The sequence below is a fragment of the Chroicocephalus ridibundus genome, chromosome 11 (genome assembly GCF_963924245.1).
Source record: "Chroicocephalus ridibundus chromosome 11, bChrRid1.1, whole genome shotgun sequence".
In the NCBI taxonomy this organism is placed as follows: domain Eukaryota; kingdom Metazoa; phylum Chordata; class Aves; order Charadriiformes; family Laridae; genus Chroicocephalus; species Chroicocephalus ridibundus.
The window spans coordinates 15292997-15307571 of NC_086294.1; positions in this window are offsets into that span (position 1 = coordinate 15292997).

Here is a 14575-nt window from a genome sequence, read left to right on the forward strand (position 1 = left end):
ATTCAAACGTGTTTGTCTTATCAGAGGGGAAAAAAACAACCAGCCCTTTAGAACTGTCACTGAGGACAATTAATAATGTTTTAAAAAAAAAAAGACCCAAAAGAATAGCGCACTGTAAGGAATGCCTGGCTCTTATGGCACCAATAAGGAAATAAGGTACTGAAGCCAATTTGGAAATGAGCTCTGCGTCCCAGGCTGAATGCATGCCCAAATCGGGAGCGTCACGTAAGGAGACAGTGGATGGCTGGAAGCATCAGGGATGCGAAAGCTCCCGGGCGCCCTCCCTCAAGGACTGACCCTGGTCCAGGCAGGGCTGAGGTCAGCCCTGTCCGTCGTCCAGGAGTGCGGATGGCTGAGAAATGTGCTCTCCTCCTCCTTCGTGCCGTTTCAGTGTAATGGAAGTATTTCACGAACGTTTAAGTCATTTGCCAGGAAAACTTAAAATCCTAGTGAGGAATCTCCAGCGGTATTCAAAAAATCCCCAAGTGCCACCAGCTCCATGACTATTTGGAACACCTACATTAAACATTTGATAGATGTAGTTTTCCTTATTCAAAATTCACACCTTTAGCCAAAAGCAGCTAAAAAGCTGAATTTCGTACTTTTTGACCATTTTGTTTTTCATGCTGGCAAGTGGAACAGAGACAAGATTTTCAAGTCCTTTACCTACAAGGCTTAATATTAATCTTATATCACTAATACTAATTTCATACTGACATAGTCTCATTCACATCACCGATGCCATCGAAATTACGCAGGTGTTATCGCTGTTCCAGAAAACTTCCCTGGATCTCCGGTAAGGTGACGAGGATGTGTCAATCTTCTGCAGCGGTTTTACACCTGCAAAGCCCCCGGATTCGGTTGCTCTCCAGGGTGAGTGTGGATTGTCACTTCTTGCCTTTTTTGCCTCGGGAGCCCATCAGTAAAATGGATGTCACCATATCCCATTTCAAAATGCTCTGCGGTAGCTGCTGCTGGTGTTACAAAAGTATTCCCAGGCATCTCTCGTAATGGATTAAATTAATTTTCAGATGATAGAAGTATACAGTATTGTATTTCTCAGGATATATTTTAATTTCTTGTTGCTTTATTCGAAACCCTGCCATGACCCAGATCTATGCTGTCCCAATGAACAATATCAGCTCTAACATCAGAGATTCAGACACACGTGCGGTGCGATCTGAATAGCAGAAGGTAAGCGAGGTGACTTTACCGTTGTTACAAAAAAGCAGGTCACTGGCTTTTGTTTAGCACTTGCTTTGCTCTTGCCATCATGCGGTGCAAAACCAAGAGCTCTCCTTCCACATGAATTTGAAGCTAATCAGCATAACTCTCTACATTTTGGAGCTGCTCTGAGGAACAGAAAGCCAAAGTTCGCCTTCGCTTAAATCAGAAGATTTATGAAGATTATAAAGCTTGGCTAGCATGACTTGTTGAGCGTTTGGAAGTGCAGAGCGTGGTTGAACCCCCTCGACTTGCAATCTCTTTGGTGCTTTTTACCTGCTGTGGAATTCTGTGGAAACCCTTACTTGCACTGTTCTGTGCTGCGTGGGGTCTCGCAGGGTCCCTCTGAAGACAACGGGTCCCTTTGTTTCCAAGACAGAGAGTGAAGAAGACCCCAAGGAGACAAAGAAGATCAGCCTATAAGTACCATGCTTTCTAATTCAAGAAGGACATGGCTTGAGCCAAATATTGCCATAGCGTGGGACACAAGCGTGTGCACGGCTTCTTTTGAGCCTCTCTGTCTTTTCCTTCCTTAGCCTGCCGAGATTCCTGGCAGTGGGATACAGGGCTGTTTGCACTACTGATGTGTCGGTCTTCTACTCTTACTAAATGGAGCAGAGCAATTCCCATTGCTCTCAACCTGGGTTGTGTTGCCAGCGCTCAGTTCACTTGGAAAGCTTTGGTCTGATCGCACACATTCAGCGCACGCTCTTTTAAGTGGTTTCCAGCACTCTCCATAGAAAGAAGGGGAAAGGATAATGATCCTGTGGAGATTTTGGAAAGAACTGAGCATAACCTTGGTGTCCAGGCTGACATTCAAGATCTTCAAGGCTATGTGTTTTGCTGCTCCTTTGTACCACTCCAAGGCAATGGACCAAGGCAAAGATAATCTAAGGTAGTTAAAATCCTCGTTTCCAAGTACATCTCCACATACAGGCCTGTCTTGTCATCGGCATTTTGCTTATTGCTCTCAGTGTGTGCAGAGATCTGTGTAAAAGCAACACCTGCATTTTCTCCTTTTCTACCATTTAATTCCATTAGATGCATTCTTTCCCAACATGCTCTGAGACTACACATTTCCAAACCTTGACACACTTGGATTTTACTGGGTTCTTTGCACATGTCCCTGGCAATGGCCTGCAATCCTTAATTATGACCATTAGCAGCGGTTCAGTACAGCTGAACTCCAAACTCGAGCCCCGGAGCTGGTGTTCCTGCCTGAAACCATGATTTCATGACTCTTTCAAGTAGACACAGCTGCCAAGGAAGCGGGTCTGTGCTCCTCCAAGGTGAGGCTGGTCCCTGCTTGCCCATGACCACCCCTTTGGTGCCCTGCTGAGTCACCAGGTCCACAAAACCCAGGATGGATTAAAGCAAATGATACATGAGAAAAAATGGGGAGTTTCTTGATGTATTTCCCCTTGGGTCTTGGATATGGCCTGGGAAAAAGTTGCCCCAGGAAGGCTGAGCATGCGTCTTGCAGGGATGTGACACAGCCCAGTTGACTGAGACCATTTCCCACCCTGCAGCATTAGGGACCAGTGCTGGATTACTCAACCTTCCCTTTTTTTAACAACCAGAAAATTTTCCAGTGTGCCCCATATGTACTGCAGTACTGGTAGGGAACACGGTGACGGTGACTATTGTATCAGAGCTCACTAAATCTTTCAGGAGTTCTGGGTATCTGGGCTTGTGCCCCCAGGATCATTTCCATCCCTGTTGCTGTTGCTGCTCTTTGGTCCTGCCACGGCTCTGCTGAAGCCTTTTTACAGTTCAGGTCCCAGTTCCCTGAGGAAATAGGTTGCAATTTCCCTTTGCTTCCTCCCGAGACTCTCCCTGCATGAGCGTTGAACTTTATAGGAAATATGAGCAACTGCCATGAAATCTCAATCTCCTTTGTCCCTGAATAGCAGCATGTATATACTGAACTGTACATCCTAGATTTTGCGTCTTTGAAGCTGTAAGATGATTTGTGCCTTCTCCTCCTAGACGTCAAGAGCAGGTCTGTCTTCCTCGGGAGATTTGAATAGCTGAGGCTGTCAGGCTCTGGTTATGGAGGATGGTCCAGGTTTTGAAGGTGCCGTTCTCAAGTTCAACAGAGCCTCGGGCCAGGCTCTGCTTCGGAGACTGAATTCCCTGTCCCACTAGACCATCTGATTACAAATAACCATGACTGGATGTTATATGTCAAAATCCATAATCCCTTGCAAATTGTTTAAAGTCTTGTCCATTGAACTGCAGACCATTATCAGACATAACAATTTATGGGATTCCATGTCTGGCAAATGCAAATATAATGTGTGCTGTGACATGTTTTGCTGTTAGTTTCTCTGTATTATTGGATAATATTATATAGTTCCAGGCTCATGTGAATAATAACCCCAATTAAAATGTGATCTTTGCCAAAAAGTATAAATAAGTCTATTTTAGAGAGCTTGAGTATTTCTTTGTCAAGCTATTTTATTTTTAAGTCCCCATTTTTACAAGTTACTACTTCTGTCCACGAATCTGTGAGCAGCACACTGCATCACGGGCTCTCCTTTCATTTTCCTCTAAGCGGCAAATGGGGAATAACACTTCCACGTCCAAAAATCCTTGCCTGTACTTGTGCTGGATGACTTTGATCAGAAATTGTACAGTTGCATCATGTTGTGAAAGAGGTTTTCTATTCTTTTTTTCCTTTTTACTGAAGTTAGCTTTCCTGTATTGGGAAAGACGTCTAGTCTGTGAGAAGGCTTGTGGTGCAGATATCTTCAAGCAAGATCCACCCAAGCCAACAGCGAGTCTATGGCAGCAGAGATGGACAATGTGTTGTTGCTCCAAACGAGTTATCCTGGGCTCGATGCTGCATTAACAGGGCCATCGTGCTTTTGGTACGCGAATGACAGTCTTTGGGAGGTGTGACACATTTTATAGAGTCATCAGCTTGCTTGGAGCAAACTCACAGATCTCAAACAAAGTACCTCATTTTTTCAGTGGAGACATGCTAAGATGCTTAAAATAATGTTTGCAGCCATTGGGCTGTACTCAAAAGCGGTGTAGATCTTGGGGGTTTACTTGGCAGGGGATTGTGCTAAGTATAAGGATTTATTGCCTGCTTTGCACTCGGATGCTATGTTTTATTCTGCCAGTAAATAATGAGGGCAGCAGAATTGCAATTTAAATTCTTAGAGAAATTTGGTTCTTAACCTCTTACTGGATGGCTGGTCTTGGAAGAACAACTTATTCCCTTGCTTAGGCAGCTAAAAAGTGTGATAGAAACAAGCATTTCTAGTTATTTCTGTTTGAAGAGCTAGTGTACATAAACGTTTCCATGAATGGTATTCTTACCTGGAGAAAAACCCAACTGGAAGGTGAAATTAAAAAAGAAAAATGGAGCCAAACATGCTGCAAGCATAAAACAGGGTAAAGCTGTAATAGGACATAGAGGAGCTTCTGTTCAACGGGAGAGAAATTGGAGTGAGTTAAAATGTGTGGTGCGCTGGCGAGGTTGTGCATGGGGGAAAGACATGAAGTCCTGCAGGATCGCATCTCAGCAGGGAAATCCCACCACCAGAGACGGGATCACTTTCCTCTCCTTAATACCCAAAACCATTCTGGTTCTGCAGATGACTTTTCTTGCTTGCTGTGGACTCCGGTAACACTTAGTTCTCCATTTGGGTTCCTGCTGGCTGGGGAGGGTATATTTTTAAACAGCATTAGTGGAAATTTTTATTCATGGCTTTCTGAAATCCCTGGAACTGAAAGCTTGGAGTTCAGGCTTTTGCATGGTTTCCCTGGACACGTCCTCTTTTTCTGCCTGGAAATTTTATACCAGTGGAATTAGGGGATTTTACATATTTATCCAGGATTTCCAGCATCTGGTGCCTGGCTGGAGCAGTAGCCCTGCCTGCCCATCACTGATGCAGGCTCCTGGTGCTCCCACACGGCTCTGTGGCCCCAGGGCAGCTCGGTCCCTCCGGCATCACTGGATGGGCTGCGTGTGCCTGGCCACCACAATGACCTGATGCTTGCCAGGAGCAAGTGCTACACAGCACACAGTTCACTTTGGGCAGCCCCGCAGAGATAACAGCAGACATGTTGTCGTTGGGTCACAGCTCAAGCTGCTGAAGATCAGGAGCGATGCAGCTCCAAGGGACGTAGTTTACCCATGGGAAAGTAAGACGAGCATTGGCCACGGAACTGCCTCAAGCGAAGTGACTGAGAGCACTATTAACATAGGAACGGCCGGGTTTTTTTATTCTTGTAACTCATCATTTGTTGTAAGAGCCCACAAAGTGCTTTATCCTCAGGTAAATTCTCAAAGAGAAATGGTTTCCCCTTTTGCCTGTGGACAGTAGCTCGGTCTGAGGGAGCTAAAGTGAATCAATCAATTAGGGATAAGAGGAAAACCAGTTTCAAGAGAACTGATGATAAATTTACATTGGACTTGGCAGAAGCCTGCAATGTTGAATCCAACCGAAAATTGGCTCCATGGGTGCCGAGACATGGATCTTACTCGGTTCTTTGGCTCGGTCCTCATGAACCGATTTCAGCTTCAGCCCAAGAAGCCGCAGAGGATTTCCAGTGCTTCCCCCGGCTCCACTCCTCCCAGCGCCCATCCCTTGGTCCTGCCGGAATTTCACGGCACGTGAACGAGGAGGTGCCGTGAGCACTGGTGGGCTGGAAAAGTCAAACCTTCTGTTTGTGCAAAGGATGATTTGAAGTCTTCTATTTCCGAAGTATTTTTTTTTTCCCCTGTTTGCCAGATTTCTTTCATGAATTTTGTTTGACACGTTTCCAAGTTCTTGCAGAAGCATGAGAAAAATGTTATTTAAATGGATTTAGACATTTTAGTTTATCAAACCACTGCTCACCCTGTGAATATGACAACCATTTCAATAAAGTTTTCATAATATTTTGAAAACTGGAATAGAGAAAAGTGAAGCATTTCATCCAATATAAATATGTCCAATGAAATGAGCAAATTTTCCTCGTAGGTTGTTTTGGATAAGGAGCTATTGCTCAATAAGGGGCATTCATTTATTTTTTCTTTCTCCTGGACCTGACTGATTGTCTCTTCTCTGGAGAATGTTGTTGGGTAAATCTGGTGGCTTTGCTCATTCATAAACAAGGAGTGAGACAGAATCATCAAGCAACAGAAATCAGTCAAGGTCCAACAACCAACTTTGTAAATGTGATGGCTTACTGTCTTCTGGTTTAATACCAAACTAGATCATGCTTTCAAAACTGAATGCCTTTTTTTTTTTTTGGAGCCTTGTTGCATGTTTTAGGCACTTCCTTGCTGAGGAGTTGCCTGAAGCAGGTGGTTAAAAGCAGAAATCTCTATTGAGAGCCCTCCATTTCTATTTCCCTTTCCTCCATGGGCACTCTTTGATTTGTATCTTGCATTTTAAAATTTGAACAAACTGGAACAACTGAGCTTTATCCTTTTTTCTCAAAGTAGTGTTGAAAATTTTTTGAAGGGGCAGTGAAAAATTGTGATTTAAGGTGTTTTATACTTTGAGTTAAGGAAAAGTAAGAAATGAGGTAGTTCTTATGCAATTTCAGCTTCCAGGAGAGCTTTCTGTGTAAAAAATTTATCCCATTCCCATGGTTCCAAGAATGGCCACTCATTAACTTTTTGTGGGAGACGAACAAAATTCAGAGAGCTTTGCTAAATCTGGGAACCGAAAACTAACCCACCGTTGAAGAGAGACAATAGAAATCTATTTAATGAGGTAAATCTGACCAGAGATTAACTTTGTTCAGGATATTTTCTAATAGGAAAAAAAGCAGTGGGGTCACCCAGATCCCTTTGAAAATTTATTGCTGTGCTCAGGAATTCCTCGTACATACCAGGACTGGGAATCTGAGTAGCAGGCTGTTGTGGCAAGTAAAAAAATAAATGGTGTTATCTTGATAGCCAGATAAGACAGTATCTGCTCACATAAAGTCATTTGGAGAATATTGTTTGCGAAAACCTCTTTGCTTTGGACCCATTCCTTCTCCTTTCCGTTTTCTGATAAAAAATCCTAAACACCAAGCAGTTAAAGGCTGCCATAAAACTGAGAAGAAACACTGACACTGGTGCTTTATCATGCTCCATCTGGGAGGCGAGCCAGCTCTTCCTACTTCAAGTTTATTTCTACTACTCTGCTTTACCTCAGATAATGTCTCATAAACAGTTAAGAGGGTCATTTATAAACGTCTCGGAATGGTTATTGCTCTCATCATAGGCTTTGGATCTCCGTGCTTTCAGCTAGCGAACATCAAGGTAAAAACCAAAACAAATTCCCAAGCCCAGGGCACTGGCTGTTTGGGAACAGCTTCCCATTGCAGGACAGAAAAGTCACTATTTTTCTCCACCTGGTTTTTGTTTTAATTATAAAATCCCTCTCTCAGATTAGGTGAGACTTTCTAGCTTTCCATGCTTGATGTAGAAACGAACTTCTGCTAAACCAAGGAGTAGGACACTTAAACCAAGAGCTTGACTGGAGCGTTTTAACAGAACATGGCCCCAAACAAGTGGGTTACTTGGCAACAAGGTCTCTGGGGGGGCAAAGCACTAATTTCAACCAAGCTTAGACGCGTTTTTCCCAAGGTTTTGTCCCAGCTTTGTTAAAAGAATTAAAACCGCTGACTGCCAGCGACAGCAGTGTGTGTTGGGAGGGCATGGAGGACTGCTTTCTCCTTCCCCTCGTTTGTGCCTTGCTTGTGGGTGCTCCTCTTTTCGGGAGAAGACATACCCCTGCCTGCAGGTATTACTTAGCTGCTTGTAAAACCCAGGTGCCCATGCCCAGATTGGTAAGCACGTGATATATCTTAATATCCCCCCAAAATATTGCATATTTCGCCTCTCTCCATCAGCATGTGATACCCACCGCTGGGAATGCCAGGGGTGCCCCATATGCCAACGGCGCGGGGATGCAGGAGAGCGGCACAGGGAAAGGAGCTGGTACAACACAACCACGCTCAAACTTATGATGAGCAAAAATAGTATCCCCGTGCCCTGTTTCCAGCGGAGGCAGCAACAAGGGCTCCTTCCCCACGCTCCTGCGCGAGTCAGGCCACTTTGTGAAAAATCAGCGTTTGGCTAATTTCTTGTGACTGTGTTTGAAGAGGCGGGCTGCATAAAAAGACATTTACAATAATCTTTCATGTTCTCCAAAGGAAAAGAATCCACCTGTGTAATCTTTTAAGTTAAGCTTCCCTCAGGTCTTGTTTAACATTATGAAAATGGCAGCTCATATAATTTTATTACCTGAGCTAAATATGATTCTTTCTCTGTCTTCCAGCTATTTCTCCTAATCCATATCAATAAAACTACTAGGGTATAATGATTTTATAGGCTGCTGCTTCTTCATCTTCTTTCTTTTATTGCTCAGAATGTATTCTTTTCAAATAAACTAATTAATCTCACAATTAGAAACCCAAAGTAACATTACTCAATGCATGCAGCTACGTCAGTCAGGAATGTAGAAGCAGACATGACCCGATATTTACTCGTGACGTCCCGGCTCTGAAAGGATTCCTCGGAAAACAGCAAAGAGAAGAAGAACCTGCAGAACTGGGAAAGGAAACGGGGGGCTCCTGGGATGTTTGATCTGGATGGTTTGAGGATGGGCAATTTGGAGAGGGTCTGCTCTGAGCATCTCCGCTCTTCTGTGGCCGTGGGAGGAGGGAAGACAAAACATTGCCCAGGTTTATTGTGTATGGAGAGGGTGGTGGGTTGGTGGTCTGAAGCTCTGGAGAAGGTTGCGTCCGATCAGAGATATCAAACTGCAGCAGGCACAACAAATCAAAAATTTTTGTTTACTGCAAATACAAAGGAAAAGCTAAGTGCTTCGGATAATGAGATGCGAGGCTGGGGCTTGTAGATTCTAAACTCATCTCTGATGCTGTCCTTGAGCAAAATGGGTGTCTTCTGTGTCTTGACCCTCCATAAGATAGGAGCGATGAGAGATACCTACTTCAAGCAACATTAGAGATTCCAGCTGATGTTTTTAATGCACCCTGCAGCAATCACTAAGCAATTATTATGCACTAATTTTTTTTTTTTTTCAGCCCGAGCCTGTAGTCCCTCCTCACTAAGGGGTAGTTTTTGACTGCTGCAGTCAGTGTGGTATCACTGCTGAAGTTGGCATGAGTGGATGTATCATGGTCTGAGCTTTCCCGAAGCGAAATCCCTTCTCATGCAACACAATATATGTCATTGTAGGCAGGGTGTATTAGTTATCCTTACGTACATGGAAAATAAATGACCGTAAAGCTTGCTAAGTCACACTGTCTGTATTGATTGTCTGTGTCTGCAGAGATTCCAATACTGGATGTCAGTGATTTAAAAACAAAATTAAATGCTCCACCTAATTATAGTTCTGTGCACGTATAGTTGCCTTTGAGTATTTGCAGCTGTCAGGTTCAAATATTTCTAATAACTGTGGCTGTGACATTTGTTCAGCAGATGAGGTAAGAATAAAAGATAAAGGCGCAACAGCTTGGTTTGAGGAATGGAAAGAAGATCGGATATATAACGGGATGCCATGGAGCATTGTAACATAAGTTTGAAGGTGGACTTGAACGCACCAGATTTTGCAACTAAAATAAAATAGCAGGTGGTATGGTAGCAACCCTGGAAAACAACACGGAAAAAACACCTCGTGGAGGAAATGGCTGAGAAATACACTTTACTCCAAGCCCAGGCCTGAGAAGGCTGAATGTCAAGGTTTCTCTTGGGAAGGGTTTAAGTTCCTTGGGTAGTTTGTGTCATTTCTGCCATGTTTTCCCGTGGAAGGAGGGCAGTGGTGTGCGGATGTTTGTCTTGCTCTAAAACAGGTTAGCACCAAAAACCTCTGTGCAGACGCATTCAACTCCAGGCTTCCCTACAGAACAACCTGGTGCTTGTGCCCACTCTACCCCCCACCATTCATGCCTTTCCTTCTTCTTTCTGCACAGGGGCTCACTCTCTCCAAGCTGTGCTGAAGTTTCAGGCCTGGAACACCCTGCCAGTGTCTTGCATAGCTGATTTTTCTCTCTCTTTTTTTTTTTTTCCCCCTTGCAAATTATTTTTTACACATTTCTGTCCTCAACTGCTGTGATATGCTGTGTGTAAGCCACAAGGTAATGACAGAAATATAGTTTTGCAAAGACTTCCACTGAGAATTCCCATCATGACATTGCTGACAGGAGATACCTTAAAAAGAAAGCACCGTAAGGAAAAACACATGTTTGGGTTTTTTTTTTGGTAGGGGGGAGTGGAGGGAGGAAAGATTAGTAGACTATTCTCAATGTGTACGTCTTAGATCTGTGATCTTTGCTGCAGAATCCAACTGTGCAGATCTATCAAGTTCAGCCACGCTGGAGTATGCCACACAGGTGGATGGTTTAATCTTGACAGTTGAGCTTCCAACTGAAAGGAGACAGAAAGAATGAGATGAAAAAAAACATGCTAAAACCTGTTCGGCTCCCAGTCGGGCTTTGGAGCTGTGCTTGTAAAACAAAGGCAGAGCGATGGGTGGCTCTTGCAGTTGCGGGTACTGCATTGGTTTTCCTGAAGCAATTGCAAAATAGCAAGGACCCTCCCACCACACAAAATAAAGGAGACGAGGTGCAGCTCCGCTCTGATGAGGAAGAAACAGGAACACGGATATGCCCTTGGAGAAATTAAGATTGAATGCAGCTGAGATCCTTGAGCGCAGTGTGTGTGTTTCACGGGGAATGATACAATACCCCAAAGCTGTACATTTCGGGCTGCATCTTCAAAGCTGCCCAGGTCATGTGCCCACAGAGTTCCCATTTCATTTAAATAGGACAAAACATCCAGTTCTCAGCAGAGACATTCTGGAGCTCCTTGCTCACACAGCGGGTTTGGATGCATGTTGCATTTCTGCTGCAAGCTTCTAGCCGCATGCGTAGAGTTAGCATGGCTTGGGTTAACGTTAAAGGAGGGAAATGTTAATGAATGCTTAAGCACATACCTATGACACAATCTGAAACAGGTGGATGTGGAGCGATTGAAGGCCTCTCGCTTCACTCAAACCATATGTGAAACTCCTATTGCCATCCTAGGAGCAATGATCAAGGGCAAGAGATGGCTGTTAGTGAGCATGATTTAAAACTGACTTTGGAAAGAGTAATTTATGCTTTGGAGCCTCCTCAGATGTGTACCCAGTAGGAAATTCTGTAGCTACACCTGTTTACACATCTTTCGGCTCACTGAGATGCTAATGAGAAACCCAGCCATCATGGGCACAGTGAGAAACTCTAACAATTACTGAACTCCAGAAAGAAAACAGGCTTCAGTGACTGATTTATCAGCAGGATTTCCTGTAGGACAGATAATTCACGCCAGGAGTTTTGAGGGGCCACCGGACTGCACTCAGCTTTTGAGGTGCAAGACTACGGACTGCATCCAGCAGCACTGGTAACACCCAGTGCTCCAGGGCCAGGGACCATCCGAGCCAAAGCTCCCTTCCACCTCTCTTTCTTTTTGCTCGCACCCACATTTTAAAAGTCTCTGGCTGCCCTTCACATTCGTGAAGAGTTTTAGACTTAATGGGGCTTCAGGTCGCTTCACTCTTTCTGCTGAGATGTATTCTTCATTCACTTATTCTTGGCACCATGTGCAGTTGAGGGCCTCCCACCGCAGCACAGTTCACTGGGGGCTCAGCATCAGTTTAACAACACCCTGCCCTGAGCCGTAGCTGTTAGTGCTGCTTGTTAATCTAGGTAGAGAGAAACCAGTGTCCTTAGACTCGGGCTGCATGCAAGGGTAAAATTCCAGCTTGTCACACTCAGTCCTTGAGGGTCCTCTTCCACCTGCAGACTGATGGACCATCCTGCAGCAGTGTGTTGGCTCTCTGGAGAGGTCTCTGTCTACCGTCTGCAGACAGCCTTAAGAAACGGCAATTCTTTGTCAGAATTGAGCCATGGTGCACCCTCTTGGAAACCAGAGAGCGGTGGCAACTGCTTCTCCAGAGGACAGAAATAAGGCTTGATGTTCGAGGACCTTGGTCCTCTTTCAACGATCCCCGTGAACTTCCTCTTCCAAATCCTCACCATCTCCCCCAGGCAAGTGCTGGGGCTAACAACAGAGACCCACTTTGAAGAGCTGGTGAAAACCTTTTGCAGATGTCCGGAGATCCTTCCACTGGGGATGCCCAAACCTGGGGCTGGATCACGGGGCGGCGCCAGCACCCTCTGCACAGACATGGGTGCCTGCACCTCCTCGTGCACCGGGAGTTTGGGCTGGGAGTGGTGGGAGTGAGGAAAACGCTCGGGGAGATTGCAGGATCAAATGGGTTGCTTAAGTACTAGTCATTATAATTTTGTTTGTGAATCATCATTTTACTTTGTTAAAGATAAGTACAAACGTGGTAAAATAAGAATAAGGCTCGGTGTAAATGGATTTGCATGTTTAAAAAACTGCTCCTGCAGTTTTTGGATGTGAGTACACGGTGTGAATATGCTCGCATCAAAGCCGCTTTGAGACTCCAACCCCAATCTCATCATTCCCCTTCCTAAAATCAGATTGCAAACGAGCAACAAGACTTCTGCTTAATTATAGCCCGAGGAGTGATGTTTGGGCTGTGAATCATTTTAGATTTCACACTGATAGACTCGGAGAACATGTGCTGATACCATCTGCAGATTGGGCACAGCTCGCCGGCAGCAGCGGCAGCCTCGCAGAGGTGCACGCCGTGGCGAGGAGGCGTCCCGCTATGCTTCATCCCTGGCAGGTCCCCTGCTCCCAGTGGGAGCCATTCCTGGGACCAGCAAACGCATTTATTTTCTGCCTGAAGTGCAGCTTTCCTGCCGCGCAGCCCCGCGGCTCGCCCTTCCTCTCGTCTCGGAAAGCCTTGGGAATTGGAAGACTCCTTTTTCTGTTTGCATAAGCAGGACATAAATTCAAAGGGTTCTGCTGAATATTTGTTAAGATGCATATTTATGTGCAAAACCCTCCCTACCCCTCAGAAACCATTTAGTTAAAAGAGGATAAAGATGATTTACTCATGCCTTAGGGCGGTTGCTATTTAAACACTCCACATTTATGTCTATTTACTCTGGTATTTACTAAAAAAGCATAGTTAAATTAGCAATCGTTGCCTCTTCTAAGTAATTTCTGAAGGCTCTTACAGCACTTCTTCAAGGGAACAAACTCAGGGATGAGCAAACTGAGTCATTCTGGTTGTAGGACGGTGAAGGCAAACACCCTTTTCCAGTGGCCACAGGGAATGAAAATGGTGTCCAGGGATCCCTCAGTTTGGCAAACTCCTTATTTTGGTGAAAAAAACCAGCTTTGCAAATTGTGTTGTCGCCATGCGATGCATGCAGCATCGCTGGGATGATTTGCTCCATCACCCAGGTTTGCGTGTGGGTTCCTGACATCCCGTCAGCTCCATAAATGGTACGAAAGGGGCAAAATCCCTGGGACTCTCCCCTTTGAGCTCGACAAGGGTTTTTTTTTCTACCCAGGGATATTAGCAGTAACGACACTGGGGCAGTCGATAACTCGCTGGCTGCGCTTAATGACCCGAGGCACGTCAGCTCCTCTCAGCTGGCTCCCAATCCCCAGGAAATGCACCCCGGCTTGATTACTGTCGCCTAAAGAGTCACACATGTACGCTGGGAACCTTCTTTTCATTAACTTAACCTGTGTGCAAAGAGCTGCTGCAGAAACATATTTTTTCAATCAGATAACGCATTTTCAATTAAATGACTTGGTTTCTACCCATTTTCTCTTCCTTTCCTGCTGTACAGGAGCTATCTGTGTTTAATGCTGTAATGGGATCTTACCATAAAGTTGGCTGTGTTCTTCTGAAGTGATGGCAACGGTAATTAAGATGTGTTATTGTTTTCCACTGGGTATATTTGTACCATATGGACATGCAACGTGACTCAGAGCAAAGACTGTTCCTGAAAATTCAAGACAAGATGCGACGGGTGAGACTTCGCAGGGAAAAGTCACTGAAGAAACTCCACGCGAGCAGGAAGCTACGTATTCCCGAACCTGCCTGGAGTTCCCCTGCAGATGACTTCAGCAGCGGTTTGACAAAGGAGCGCACACATTTGTTAGAAGCGTTGCGAATGATATATGGCAAATGTTTGCAAAGTGACTGAGAAGAAAAGCTGCTGGGGCAGGGCTTTGGGTTTTCAGACTGCAAGAGCACCCTAAGGACTATGACCTGAAGATAATATGGCTTTGAGGAGTGCCAGCAGAGTTGAATTAAGCATGAATCAGAAATCTTTGTTGAATAGTGAAGTAAGAAATGGGGGAGTATTTCCATTCCAGAAACCTTTTTCTTCTCCCTCTAAATAAACATTTCCCAGAGCTGTTAAACCATGGCTGTTCCACGTTCCAGACTTGCCTTTG